The sequence below is a fragment of the Podarcis liolepis genome (genome assembly GCF_965112155.1).
Source record: "Podarcis liolepis genome assembly, chromosome: 10".
In the NCBI taxonomy this organism is placed as follows: Eukaryota; Metazoa; Chordata; class Lepidosauria; order Squamata; family Lacertidae; genus Podarcis; species Podarcis liolepis.
The window spans coordinates 45,175,885-45,191,224 of NC_139562.1; the positions used below are offsets into that span (position 1 = coordinate 45,175,885).

General features: G+C 44.3%; 1 protein-coding gene and 1 long non-coding RNA gene across 8 annotated transcripts in view; one reads left to right on the forward strand and one right to left on the reverse strand.

The window, feature by feature from the left end:
• RAP1B (RAP1B, member of RAS oncogene family) overlaps positions 1–7,145 on the reverse strand; it is a 27,073-nt gene extending 19,928 nt beyond the window's left edge. Inside the window, exon 1 of one of the 7 annotated variants that reach the window (XM_083463803.1) lies at positions 7,064–7,145. The gene's annotated coding sequence lies outside the window, so the exon portion shown is untranslated. Of the gene's footprint in view, positions 1–5,329; positions 5,589–5,649; positions 5,669–5,767; positions 6,083–7,063 lie in introns of those variants that run through there. The other 6 variants (XM_083463805.1, XM_083463800.1, XM_083463801.1 and 3 more) reach the window with 6 other exon arrangements.
• LOC310687945 lies at positions 6,195–10,224 on the forward strand. Its single transcript, XR_014516666.1, has 5 exons — positions 6,195–6,755; positions 8,036–8,114; positions 9,538–9,636; positions 9,908–9,924; positions 10,188–10,224. It is a non-coding gene; the product is annotated as an uncharacterized lncRNA (long non-coding RNA).
• Positions 10,225–15,340: the final 5,116 nt, after the last annotated feature.

Consider the following 15,340-nt stretch of genomic DNA (forward strand, 5'->3'; position numbering starts at 1 on the left):
GTGCTCACCCTCTCTACTGCCCCAATCAAGCCCATGTCCACATATGTTCACAAGACAATTCACCATCACCTAAGAATCATTAGTATGTTTGCATGGGTTTTGCTAAGTACTTCATGCTAAAGTCTGCATGGCATGCTCGCACAAATGCATTTTTTTCCAGAAATGTTTCACCTATGCCCATGGTGCCAATATGTTAAAGGGAAATAAAACCAAAATAATATCAAAGAAAAGTCTTGCAGGAAATTTCTTACAGCTGATAACACAGAGGAGTCAAAGTTAGGTTTTACTATTAGTAATCTATCTTAGAAGAGGTTCTCCTTTACCCTGAATTTTCTGACTCTGGAAACCAGTTTGATCAATTCTGAGACCTGTGAAAGATCTCTAAATTCTTGTTGCACTGCTGGCACCAATAACATCTTTAAACAGAACACACAACTCAATAGCATCTTTACAGTGCACTGCACCTTGGTCATACATTTACATAGACTGCTCAAGAGCAACTTACATACCGCCCAATGGATTGGGTGGTTTACTTTGAATTAGAATATTTGCAAAGAATGGCAAAAATGTGGAGGCAATGAACTCCACATTAATGTCAAAGAGGAAATGGGGGAAACTGCATTAAGAGGATGAATAAGGGGGAAATGTAAACTGCCATGTAAACTCATGGTTGGCTTGAAAACCACGTTGGAATGATAGGACATAAAATTTGACAAATATAATTAAGACTTGGTAAGCTGACCACCTTTTTTCTTGATATTAATATTCCATTAGCCAAGACTGGCACAGTTTAGTTGTTGCAAGAATAAAAACCAGAGAACTATTTAATTAATCATTCACATTTATAGAGTTCTTACTCAATATTATAGTTATAATTCATTATAATGTTATGGTTAACAATGAAATTAATTTGCTTTTGTAATTAACCAAAGTATTAAGTAGCATCTTTGTAGATGTATCTACTTTCTTCTTATAAAGTTAATGTTTTAAAAAAATTCTGACCAGTCATTTGAAAACTTTTTCTATTGGTCCAGCAATAAATAAAGAAAACTTTAAAAAGGCCCAAACCTTCTGATTATGATGTATGGAAAGGTCCTCCTTTCTTTTAGATGTGTCTTCCTTTGAACAGCTACATGCAGCCTTCTGTCAGTTTACTGATTTCTGACAAGGAAGAAAACTCCACTGTTCTCTGACTGCAGACTCACCAAGACTTTAGAAGTCTGCTATCTTAATAAACTTCCGCTAGTTTTATAAATTAGAACTGTTTTAAGTATTCTGTATCACACACAGAGATTATTGGAGGTTTCAATAAACGTTTTCACTTGTAAACTGTAAATACATTTATTTAGGCAGCAATAATTATCAATTCATGGCAGCATGAACACGCTTCTTCACAATTATTTTTACTACCTAACTTTGTTCAATGCATGCTACCTAAACAATCACCTAACTGCCATTTCTATCACATTAATCAAAGTACAGTCATACCTTGGGTTGAATATGCCTCATGTTGAGCGCAACGGAGCACGTTACTTCCGGGTTTCACCGCTCACGCATGTGAAGACACTCAAAATGATGTCACGCACATGCGCAGAAGTGGCGAAAAGTGACGCGTGTGTGTGCAGACGTGCCACCACTAGTTATGTTTGTTTCTGGATGAGAAAGGGGCTCCAGAACGGATCCCGTTTGTATCCAGAGATACCAGTGTACTAAAGATGCCTTACTGCCACCAAAAAGCCTTTTTTTAGGAAAGCTGATTTCTCTTAAGCTGAATTTTCAAGAGTTCACCACCTGAAAGCAATATTTGGAACCACAAGCTAAGCACAGCCATTATTATATAAACTATCCATCACTTTGTCTCCAACATAGGCACCAACACCATCTCTTCAACTTATCAATTGTCAGGAGTTATTCGATACCATTTAGATTACAGTATTTTTTTCTATCTTCCATGTTTTAGAATTAAAAATACAACTTGAAACTGCTTCAATACCAGGCAGCCAAACACAACTTCTATGAATGTGCATATATGTGTAAAGGGGGCAAATGTATGGGAGACCTTTCTCTGCATAGAGAACAAGTGCTAAAATGAACTGGTGTTAAGGCACAAACTAGATAGGGATGGCCATATTTGTTTATTCAAGTGTCTACCTTTTTTTTTTTTTTTTTTACTTTTCTCTAGGCCAACTCACTTTCAATATTGAAGTTCAGCTGGGAGAACACTGACCAATCATGGACGGGAAGGAGGATTCAGCTCCCCTTAACCACTTGCCTCTTTCAATGCGAAAATTAGCCACCACTGCCAACTTTATATGTAAACAGGGAATACATGTGAATAAAAATAGGCAACTGCCCTCACATGCAGTTTGGCCCTATTGCATTTAATTGATTCTGAAGCCCAAATGATAGTTATATTTCAATGTCTTGCACAACTGGCCCTTTATGTAATTTCATGTTCTTCACCTTGTTTTACAAAACTCAAGTTCAAGTCATTTCTTAAGCTTGTTTCTTCTTGTTTGTTTTCTAATCATTCTTCGGATATCACATCACAAGTCCAAATACAACTATACAAAAATTGTCAAGATACTGAAACATGTAGCAATTACTTTCATATTGAGGCAGGTAAATCCTTTTACTGTACTAATACAGTCAAACCTCTTCTTACGTCTGCCTCCAATTGCATCCATTTTGCCCAATGTCCGTGGCAAACCCGGAAGTAACTGGTGGGTTTGCTGCCGTTCGCGCCTGCGCAGGAATGGCGATTGCCGTTCACACATGCGCACACAACAGTGGCTTTCTCAGCAACCCGTTTCGACCTCTGGAATGGATTACGGTTGCAGTTAGAGGTTCCACTGTACCTGATCAAAGCAAGGAATGTGTACTGATGGCAATGGGTTTCAACTGGCTAAACTAGTCTGCAAACTCCCACACCTAGTTCAACACTAAACTAAAGCAGTACATGTTCTGCTCCTAGAAGTCCACCAATAAAGCTTCATACATCTAGATGACATACAAGATGTATGGCTTCAATTCTAATATTTTTCTCTGTGACTTGAAGGAACTTCCATTCACAGAGGTTCAGCACACAGAACGAGTCCTTCCAAGAGTAATTGTACGTTCTTTCCATGAATAGAACTCCTGTTAACAGAGTAAGAGCTTAAGATGCAAGTCTATGTTTACAACTAAGTATTAATTTTAAAGATTAACTAGTATTGCGCAAAGTCTGCTATTTTATTTGGAAGAATAAAACAAACTTCCTGTATTGGAATATTTGCTGGATATGAGGATTCAAATATTTTCTCAAGGAAAAATGGAGAATACTGGAACTTATGGAATCCCAAGTATTTATAGAAAATCGGTATTCAAATCAACGTAACTGAAGAAAATTGGTGAAAAAATATTTCACAAGCCACTATACTAGCCATTCTAAACCCATGACACATCAATATATTTTTGGGGGGAGGGGGAGGTTATCAAGGAAAAATAAAATTCACATTAGCATTTCAACTGCTATAGTTGGTGAAGTTGTTCATTGCACTCTTATACTTAAATTGTGATTTAAAGTTGTGTCCTACCAAATTCTTATGGCTCAGGAAGCATTACTGTTCACATTTACAACAATACTCCGCTGGCTTAACTGAAAGTAACAAAAGTAAAGCCGAAACAGAATGGTCTTCCACTGCTTCTGATAAACTTCCAGGTGTTGTTTGGTAAGTCCTTAAGGGAAAGAAGTTTCCATATTTTTGGAGTAGTCAAAAATTATCTATATATCTTTGCCACTCAAAGAGCAGGGCTGCTCTTGATAGAACAGGCTCTCGTTTGGATAAAGGGAATGAGAAAGTATTTGATTATAAAACTATTAAGGGCTTTATAGAACAAAAGTAACACAAAGAAGTATGCCCAGAAAGGTGCAAAAAGCCAGTGCATGAGATTTATGCCACTGACACATCCCATTGAGAGATAAATTTCCAAAGCCTCACCATTCTGAACAAGTTGAAGAATTCTAAACTAATCTTCATCTAATCTTCATTTATAATTTTGCCAGGAAGCAACTATAGTATTCAAACTGCAGAAGTATCAAAGCCTGAAATATTAGATTTAATGTCCGAGGAAGATAAAATTGGTGAAAAACATTTCCAGGCACACCTGTATCCTTTCTGAACATGGTGCTAGTTTCAAGAGCACCTCAAGGCCACTCTCCACCTCCAATGAAATAATGGGGTTTGACAATCATTTTAGTCTCATTTGGATTTAGTTTCTTAGACAGGAAGTTACTCTCAGATACTGATATAGGACACATCAACTAGAAACTGTACAGCCATTCAGCACAGCACAAGAAAGTGAAGAGAGTCTGTGCGTTAGGCAGAGATGCCACTAAAACCCAGAATACTTAAGAAACATGGCCACCTCCTGTGGCATATTGGGTCAAGTGTATCTGGTTATTAACCAAAAGGTTAGTGCTTGGAGCCCACTCAGAGACAGCTATGGGTAGGAATCCAACATTGCAGGTGTTGGACTAGATGACCCTTGGGGTGCCTTCTCACTCTACAATTCTATGATTTATTAGAAAGAGGTGGTGGGTAGCACTGACTTCCATTTTGTGAAGTTAACTTCACTGTGCCAAGCTGGAACTGCTCTAGTTCCTCTTAACCTGATGCCTTAAGCCTATTTTAATGAAAATTAACACCCACTGACTTTAGTGCAGTTGCACTGCATTGAAGTCCAAGACATCAGATATCTCATACTTGCTAGAAATACCACAAAGGGGGGGTAGTAGTACAGTACAGGGTGGATCCCCACACCCACCCTCAATTTCGCTCTCCAATTTGTCTGGCTTTCTGTAAGGGGGGCAGATCTGCAATCAATGCAGCACTCCCCCGTCAACTCTTTCCGAGCGGTCCCCCCTCCCCCCTAATATATATATATATATGCAAATGTGAGTTCAGCAGAACAGGGCCCGGATCTCAATTCAGATTCGGCCCGATTTGACGCCGAATCTCCCTTATGCGGAGTCTGAACCCGCGTTCAAATGCCGCTCGTTCTTTTCTTCTTCTTTTTTTAGGGGGATGCGAACAGATTCTGGCAAGAGGCTGGAAAGCGGAAGAGGCCTATCTCCGCCTGGGAAACGGCCGCCCTGCTTCCCCGCTGGGGCGGAGAATGGAAACAGTGAGCCGCTTCGACCCAGCCGGACTAGGCGGGGCGGCGGCTTCCAGCAGAGGCCGACGCCACGGGAGTCCGGCGGAGTTTCTTCCCGGCTACAAGCAGGGCGGGTGGGGGGTGGTTGTTGCTGCTGCTGCTGCTGCCGCCGCCGCCGCCCTCTCCTCCTTACCGGCAGGTCCCAACTGCGGGCGGCCTCGCCAAAGGGGGCTCCAACTTTCCCCTTCCGCTCTAACTTCTCCTGGGGAGGCGGCCATAAGGAAGCGACGGGGTGGGGGGAGGGAAGAGAGAGCTGAGGCAAGAGGAGCCCGGCTTCCCCACCCCCCTTACCGAGGAGGGGAGCGGCCGGGCTCGGTTCCGCCTCCGCCATGTTCTCTCTGAGGAACCTTGTCCCGCCTGCAGAGCGGAGCCGCCGCCGCTCCCCCCCCCCCACATCCCGGCTCGCCCTCGCCGCCGCCCCCCACCCCCACCCCGCTTGTGTCAGGCACTAACCGCCAACCGCCAACGTCCCCTCACGCGTTCGGCGCCGGGCCCCCTTCCCCCTCGTCGTCTTCGTCGTCGTCCTCCCCAACCAGCCGTCACTCCCGTGGCCGCCGCCGCCGCCTCTTACCTACCGGACGGCGCTGCCGCTCCCCGCGTCCGTCGCCGCCTCCCTGGCCGAGCCCTCGGAGTCCTCCCCGCCCGTGCGCGCGCACACACACCACACACACCCGCGCGCGCGCAGAGACTCCCTCCCTCCTCGCTGCCTCTTGCCTGGGCGAGGCTTGGAGCCGCCGCCGCCGTGACGCTGCACGCCTGAGCCTCACTCTGGCTGCTTCCCTTCTTTGCTCGGTCCGGTGGTGATGAGGGAAGGGAGGGGAGGGGGGAATGACCTCTCTGCTCCGCACCCAGCGCGCACGCGCGGCCGGCCGGCTCAGTCCTGAAGACACTGCAGCCTCCCCCCCCCCCCGCACCGCCTTACTTCCTTTCTCTTCTCCGCCTCTCCTCTCCCTCCGCCCCACGACACACGCACACACATGCCGTCCCGCAACCTTACGCAGGGCCCCCATCCTGCCGCAGCTCCAGCAAGCAGCCCCCAGAGAGAGAGAGAGAGAGAGAGAGAGAAGTCGTCGCCTGCAAACGCGTGGAGAAGAAGCGAGCAAGCAGCGCCCCATTGCCAAGCGCTATAGTTAGGGGTGGGGGAGAGAACCTGGTGTGCAACGGAGAAGTGCGGCTGCAGCGCACGGAAGGGGGAGCAGGTTCGATCGCGCCACGTTCTCGGGCAGCGAAGAGGGGTTCTGTAAGAAGAACGCCGGCATTCTAAACATCCTTATTAGGAAGCCCCATGGAATCCCGTGCGGGGATCAGTTCCGAAGGGACATGTTTAGGACCACCGGATTGTTGCATCTTCAGTGGCCGCTCCATTCGAGACTCTTGCTAAATGATCGCGATGTAGAACGCCGGGCAGTTTTTCATGCTTAGGAAAGCCATGCTCCTTTCGCGTCCCCGCCCAGTTTCCCCTTCTGGGATGACATTCCTCATCTACAGACTCCCCAAGGGGCAGCTCTTCACGGAACTGCTGGCAAGAATAGCCCGGTCAGGCATCCATCTCAAAGCCGGTGTGGGAAAAGGACTGCTTTATGTTGTGAAATAATTCTGTGCAGTTCTGTGCAGAGTTAGGTATTGAAACGAGTAGGGAGGCACGCCTAAATGGACCACGAATCCAGAATAAGTCATGAAGACTTAACAGCACAGCCCTAAGGATGTTGCTAAATCCTGCTGTGTCCAGTGGGACATACTGCCTGGGAAAGCATGCATAAGATTCCAACTTAAGGTCCCGTTGAAAGCAAAAGGGACTTGGGTTTCAATCCTGTTCACACTTAAAGGGGGGGGGGGAGAGAGCACTGCAGATTTCAGCTGGACTTACTTCTGGGTAGACATGCACAGGAGGTCTCCTTGTTCTGCTGGTTTGAATGGGATGTTCCTCACACCACTCACTTTAGGGGGATTGGGAACACACTGTTGTGCAAAACTGGCAGGAAATTGCAGTGACAGTGACACTCCCAGGAAAGGGAGTGGGTGTGGTGGCGGAGGAAAGGCAGGCAGTTGCTGACATCAAATACAGAAAAGAAGAAAAGCTGCATTTCCCTAAAGCGGCTCTCTTATCTTTCATTGTTTATATATGATATTTTTACAGCCTGATCTTAATCAGTTGGCAAAGCAATGAAATCTACTTATCTGCAAACTTGGTTAGGATAGGGCTACAAATATACTGTACAAACTGATTGACATTTGTCGCTAGTTTTATCTTAACCAACTTCTCTGTGGCATAAGATTAATATAATCAACATATTCAGAAACTGAGACAGGTCCCAAGTTACCCAGAATATATATATATTTAAATGCACCAGATCTGGGGCTGGCGTAAAGCTACACACATGGCCATGAACTGAAGGGACATAAAGGTACGACATCTCTGCTCCTCCTCTATGCTACCCACATCCATATTTTTCTTATTGGCCAGCATGACAGTGTCATACCAGGGCCGCTTATTCATTCATTCCACTTATATCTACCTTCCTTCCATCATGTGACTTCCCTTTTAATTCTCAGCATTTCCCATGGACTTTCAGTAGCCCAAACAATACTGTACTATCACCAAAAGAAAATCTCATTGTAATTTGTGGATTTGAGAGAACACTGGACAGTAAAGGTTCACTCTTATGTACCCTTTCCCAGGAGTATATCATTGCTGTTAGTGGGTCTTCTGAGTAGTCATGTAGGTCACTGTAAGGATTTCCATGGACATCCTAATTCAGTATTTACTCCCTTCAATTAAGACTTCAACTTTCGGCGGGTGTTGATGAACCATTTTGTTTTATTTTTTGCATTTAATCAGCTAATGATTTTGGGGCGTGGAACATCACTTCTGAGCCTCCAGATGCTGCTTATCTAAGGAACACTGCACCTTTCTCTAGGTGAACACTATATTAGATTAATAATAATAATTTAAATGCAGGACCTCTTTTCATAGCATATGTTAATATCATGGCCTTATACTTGGATCTGATCAGCTGTGATGAACAGCTGTTTTCTCCTGTTTATGTAGTGACAAACGACAATCATTTGATAATTCATACGTACGTAAGGTAAAGGGACCCCTGACCATTAGGTCCAGTTGTGGCCGACTCTGGGGTTGCAGCGCTCATCTCGCTTTATTGGCCAAGGGAGCCGGCGTACAGCTTCCGGGTCATGTGGCCAGAATGACCAAGCTGCTTCTGGCGAACCAGAGCAGCGCACGGAAACGCCGTTTACCTTCCCGCTGGAGCAGTACCTATTTATCTACTTGCACTTTGATGTGCTTTCGAACTGCTAGGTTGGCAGGAGCAGGGAGCGAGCAACGGGAACTCACCCTGTCGTGACCTTCTGATCGGCAAGTCCTAGGCTCTGTGGTTTAACCCACAGCGCCACCTGCATCCCTCTAATACGTTCGTAGCCTTACACTAAAAAAATTATAGCAACTACCACATACTCAAAATCACTTGGGTGCAGTGCTGGGCCCACTTAAAGCCAATGAGCTGATCAGTGCTGTAAGCCCCAGTGGTTGCACTAAGACGTTCTTGATATTGAACTCCCTAGTGTGGCCAATCCCAGTGGGTCTCTGTGTTGGTGCTCATTGGTGCCCTGCTTGCCAAGAGTGTGCTTGAACTTCCGGTTTTTCCTTTGCAGACACATGTCCACACCTGATATCACATAATGTTGTCAAGCGTGGGGCAGGTGGGCATGGTATGCGATAATTGGCACAATGGCCAAATTAGGATCCCTACCGGGCCTAGTTAGGTTTGTGGACCAGAGATCCCCCTCTGCTGGTTTAAAGGCACAAGACTCCTGCCAGAAGAAAGGAGGCTAAGCATATAGCATGAGATTATGATATTGACGTCTGGTGATGCTTGGCTGTTAATAGGCAGTAGTGATTAAATGTATCCATGTTATGTTATCTTGTGAATGTGCCATCATTTGCTTCAGACACCATTTGTGGTTTATGGACACTCAAGGAATTTAATCTAATGGCTGCTTTTGTTCCCCTCGCCTTACAAATGACAGTGACTATCAATGGCTTTCTAAAGTATTTACACAATTTGATGAAACCACAATAGTTAAATGTCAATATGTGCAGAAGGCTTAATAGGCAAGATGTATTGCCTATTACTTCTCTGTATGAAGTTCACCCATAGACTGTAGAGGACATTTATTTATAACCCAGAGTGGGTTAGCTCATGCCATAGCTCCCCGTGGTACTGATAATGATATAGTAGAAGCTGTTTAATGAAAAGATGCTCCCAAAATCAAGTTTGGGAAGGTGTTTAAAAACAAACAGTTGCTGTATATTCCTGGATTCAGAGAGGAAAGGAAGTTTAATTAAACTGCCCCATCAAGAAGAACTGTAATGATGAAGCATGATTAAAGTGATGTGGCAGAAACTGCAAACAGAACAGGAAGGTGAGTAGGATTGTAGAAATGTACTTTTAAAGATCGCTTGCCTAAGACAGTCTATTTATTGCACTGTTTAGATGGCTCAATACTGCTATTCTGAAAATTAAAAGTGAAAAATTAGATTTAGTTTGGGAACTGGGGGTGTTTTAAAAAATATTTCCCCCCATGGTATTGTAAAGCATTGTATTCTCTGTATGCACTTCTTGGAGCCTCAGTATATTAGATTTCTTTCTTTCTTTCTTTCTTTCTTTCTTTCTTTCTTTCTTTACTGGTTTAGAAAATATATTGAAACATGTTAAATTGTGGGTGAACATATCAGACGACACAGCGATTCTGCAAACAGCTCTTGTTTATTCACAGATCAGAATAGAACTGAACTGAAGAGTTCAGCCAGCCTGCTTATACAGAGCTCCAGTACAACGTAACTGTAACAACTTTCTGTAACCATCCAATCACTGAACGTCACTTTCGATTCCTTATTTGCATATGTGGACCTGAACTACCTACGGTATTCCCCTGCTGGCCCAGGGTGAGAACTTCAGTACATAACAAAACAGAAGTCAAAAAGTGGAACAAAGAGAAAGAAAATGGAAGTTAATTATTGTCTCTCATGTGTAGGGTCAGCAGCAGCACCCAGCATCCTTGGGCAGCTGCTTTGGTGGGGGCAATTTGCTTCAGCAAAGCCTACCATAAATACCTTCTCTGGGTTCCCCACTTTGCCCAGTGTCCTCCCCAGACAAACTGAGAGCAGGGCCTTCTCATGCATTTTCTTTCCCATCCAAACTTTCACCAATTCATAGCACCTGCTATGTAGGGGTTCAGCTTAAATTTTTTGGCTGTTATCCAGCTCATGACTGTTTGCAGACGTTGGTCGAGTGCCTGCCCAGCTTCACCTGGTTGAGATGATAGGGAGAAATGGATGATGTTCACATGCTGGTGGCCCCTCACCCCGAATTCCCTGAGGACCTCTCTCAGTGGTTTCATAGAAATATTAAAAAGCATGTGGGGCAGAACCGTCCGCCATGAAGCCAAGAGGACTCCACACTCCCATACCACTTCTCTCTGGAACCAGCCCCATAGGTAGAAGTGGAACCATTGTAATTCTGGGACTCCTACTTCCAATCCACTAGGCAGCGGTTCTCAACCTGTGGGTCCCCAGATGTTGTTGGACAACAACTCCCATCATCCCTGAGCTCTGGCCTTGCTAGCTAGGGGTGATGGGAGTTGTAGTTCAACAACATCTGGGGACCCACAGGTTGAGAAAGGCTGCACTAGAGGTTCAATGGCAGTGGTTCTCAAACCCTTTGCAGTGTGGGAACCTTTTACTTTAAACAAAACTCGGTCAAACCTTTGCAGTAAATTCTTTTTCAATTTTTAAAATTCTTTTTAAAGGGTATTGGGAGGAATTATTGGGAACTTACTGTCAAGCAAGGGAGAGCCAGACAGAACAACAATTTTAAAAAGCAGCAATGCTGAGACTTTGAAAACGGAGCTTTCATTGCCCTGATCTCATCTAATGGGAGCAGTTTCCACCACTCCTCCTCATCTAGTCAGTCCCTGACAAATGTTCTGGGTTAGTTGTAGTTTCCGTGTCACCTTTAAAGGTCTTGGGTTACCAAATTGGTCCCTTGCCACTAAACGTTGGAGACCCCCAGTCTATACTAACCACAGTACAGTGGTACCTCGGATTACATACAGTTCAGGTTACATATGCTTCAGGTTACAGACTCCGCTAACCCAGAAATAGTGCTTCAGGTTAAGAACTTTGCTTCAGGATGAGAACAGAAATCGTGCTCTGGCGGCGCGGCGGCAGCGGGAGGCCCCATTAGCTAAAGTGGTGCTTCAGGTTAAGAACAGTTTCAGGTTAAGAACAGACCTCCGGAACGAATTAAGTACTTAACCTGAGGTACCACTGTACTCCAGGATTTCAGACAGCTCAACCTTAAGTGATTTTATCTGGGACCTTTTTCAAAATGTTTGCTCCCCTTCCTTGTATGGCCCAAGCAAGTTGCATATGGAGTCCAGGGTTAATTGTTTCTGGTTCACCCCCTCAGTGCCTCCAGATGGCTTTCTGCCAGCAATGGAGCCAAATTAATATATCAATCATAGCAAGATTGTGGTGCTGCTATCCTAGGAAAAGAAGCTCACTCCAGTTGTTTTTTTAAATAATCAATATGATAGGGATCTAAAAGTCTTCTTTAAAAACAGTGAAGCCAAGCAGCTTCTTTTTTATCTTATAAATGCCACTCAAAAGATGTATCAAGTTACCCAGGACTGTTAGGGTAAGCAGAATATAACAAAAGAGACTGGCAAGAGTTCTACCGCAGCAAGCTTTATTGTGCAAAGCCCAGTCTATTATTCTCAGATCATGTAGATGAATTTCTGACACAAAGCTGATGTGCCAGCCTGGCTGGATGAAGACAAAACTGGCTCTTTTTTTTATTTAATAGGACCAAAGAACCTGGGATAACATTTCATGCACATCGATACCTTGAGGCAAAAAATATTGAACAATCTATTCATTCCAGACAGTTGCATGGAGGGGCACTTCGCAAACCCAAAGCATTAGCTCATCTGCATTATTGCACATCGTAGCTCAGAAGTAGTATTTTATTAGCGGATGGTCATAAACCGCATTGTATAACAACCTGACTCTTGGCAAATAAACTGGGAACTGTTTGTCCCTCGCTCCTTTGAATCATCCCCACACAGTTCTTTTCATTTGTGGCATAAGCTGGTGCTACTGATTAAAATCAGTCACATCCATTTCAGCAAAATAGCACACTCCCTGCCAACCTTTCCCGAGTGATGGGGATTTCACACTAGTTGTTGCTAGTTTGGAGGAAAGAGCACCTTTGGTGTCAAAATGTCAAAATCTGTCTCTTTATGAAGGTTTAGTGACAAGGCTGCGGCTGCCACGAGACAACCTCTGGGCGTCACACTTCCCAAAGTGAATTGTGTGAGTTACCAGGTGGATCTGAGGGTTTTCAACAGTGCTGAATGCGAGAGTCCCAGAAGTCTTCAGATTGCACCCGGCATTCCTGCAACTATAGTTCCTGTCTTCTGATACGGGGTGTTATGTACTGAAGTTCTCACCCTGGGCCAGCAGGGGGATACTGTAGATAGTTTTCACTCAGGTCCACATATGCAAATAAAGGATCGAAAGTGACGTTCAGTGATTGGATATTTACAGAAAATCGTTACTGTTGCGTTCTAGTGGAGCTCTATATAAGCAGGCTGGCTGAACCCTTCAGTTCAGTTCTGTTCTGGCCTGTGAATAAACAAGAGCTCTTTGAAGAATTGCTGGAGGACACCAACAACCTGGCTTTACTTACGATTAGGGCGGCATCAGGAACCCAGGCAGTACCCCGCAATTTGTGCCTCATCCATCTAAATACACTCCAGAACACCCAATTAACCGGAACATGTTGCCCAGCCTGCCTCAAAACTACTCATTTTCAAATTACATAGGAACATAGGAAGCGGAGTCAAACCATTGGCCATCTAGCTCAGTGTAGCCTACACTGACTGCCAGCAGTGCTCTGGAATTCAGGCAGGGTTCTTCTCTCCCAGCGCCCCCCCCCCCATAGATTACAGGGATTGAACCAGGGACCTTCTGCATGCAAAACAGGTGTTCTACCACAGAACTGTAGCCCTTCCCTGGCTTAATAATCAGTGGAGTCCCCACTATGCAGTGCTTTCTTTCTGGGGAAAAAATGGGGGAACTCACCATGAAGTTTGTTTGTTTGTTTATTGTGGGCCCAGTTGCAGTGCCACACCCACCCACCCTGGGCAGTGGCTTAATGTAAGATGTGATTAATAAACTCAAGCAGATGATGACCTGGATTAAAAAATGGCCACGGCTTTATTGATTACAGATATAGGTGGGTTTTTGTCTCAGGCATTGGGTGTATATCCATTCTGGGTCTGCCCCTCCCCCCCCAACACCCGGCCAACAACAAGAACAAAAAGAATTACCGGTATTTGATCTTTAAAAGGTTCACCCAAGTTCCTGCTCAAAAAAAACCTTCTGCCACTATGCATGCCTAAATGACATATTGAAAACTTACAGCAGATGTGAAGATGCAAAACTATAATCAGGAAAGATATAAGAAGATAAAAAGAGGAAGATCAAACAGGAAAATTAACAGGAAGGCAATTCTCATTATACCTAATCTTAGAAGGTACGTGAAAGGGTGCATTTTACCAAGTGAATAGTTGTGGGCATTTAATATGAATAACATGCACACAACTTTTTATACCCCCTCCCTTTAAACCATTTTCTGTGTTTCTCCCCAGTGTGTCTGTAAATCTCTCTCTCTCTCTCTCTCTCTCTCTCTCTCTCTCTCTCTCTCTCTGTGTGTGTGTGTGTGATGTGTGTGTGTGTGTGTGTGTGTGAGAGAGAGAGAGAGAGAGAGAGAGAGATTCTCGTATGGCAACTGGCAGAGCGATGAAAATTTGGTTAATGCACGTAGTTCATTTGAAATAGCTAAAATGCTTGATTGAATTAATTATTTACCCAGCTTGGCTTGAGAAGTAATCTACACAGAACTCAGGTACACTAAAGTGGCATAAATGGAAGTTTTAGAAATTAAAAAGAGGGGATGTAGAAAAAGGTGCTACTGGTGAAATTTTTGTATCTTATAACAGACGGTTGGAAATAACTAGGTTGGAAAAAAGAGAAGCTAGAATGTCAGATATAGAACCAGATTTTAATATTCAGAAATTTAGGAATTAACTGATTCCAGACTTTAATGTGGGCTTAGGTTTTTAAAAAGGAAACAAAAAGTAGCCTCATTGCTCCTCTGTACAAGGGGATATATTTCCATGGCAACAACCCCGAAATTCCATAGCAACATTAATCTGGTTATTTGCCAGAAAGCCCATTTTACAAGGTAAGTAGAAACCTCAACTTTCACTCCTGCCCTTCAATGAAACAGCAGTAAAAACTAAAACTCCCTGTGGAAATTCTCACTTCTGTAAGATGAAGGGATGATCATTTTACAATAATGGTCATACTATGAGTGGTGATGGACAAGAGGCAATGGGGAAACAGGATCGCATGTGGCCGTGTGGGGGAGAAGACCCCAATTAGTGTGGGCAGGCTCACCTGGTCTGTGAATCCAATGCTGTGAGGCAGGGGTGGAGGGCCACATTATCTTGGGCATACCCTTCTGGGGGCTGATGGGTGATGCCAAAGTAGATGGATCAATGGATGTAACTGTTACCTTTGTACAGCAGGCTAAGATGCAGCCATAGGAACACCAGAGGTTTCTACATCTACCCATCTCCGGTCAGTCAGGCAAGAGCCATTATTACAGTTAAAGGCATATCCCATCTAGACAGCCCTGTTCAGGGAAGTTTTTAATGTGTGGCATTTTAATGTATTTTTAATATTTGTTGGAAGCTGCCCAGAGTGGCTGGGGAAGCCCAGCCAGATGGGCAGGGTACAAATAAATTATTATTATTATTATTATTATTATTATTATTATTATTAGACAAAAGCATTCAAGGAGGGCATGAGGGAAGGCCAGCGAGGGGTTGGGGGGATGAGATCTAGAGAGATCCCAGAGGGCCACATAGAAAGGCTAGGAGGCTCACATTTGGCTCCCAGCCCTTGAGGTTCCCCACCCTTGCTGTAAACTTTGAAACAGTCCTGGCCAACCGTTATTTTTGCTACTGCCTTGCTATCTGGTCCAACCACATTTTC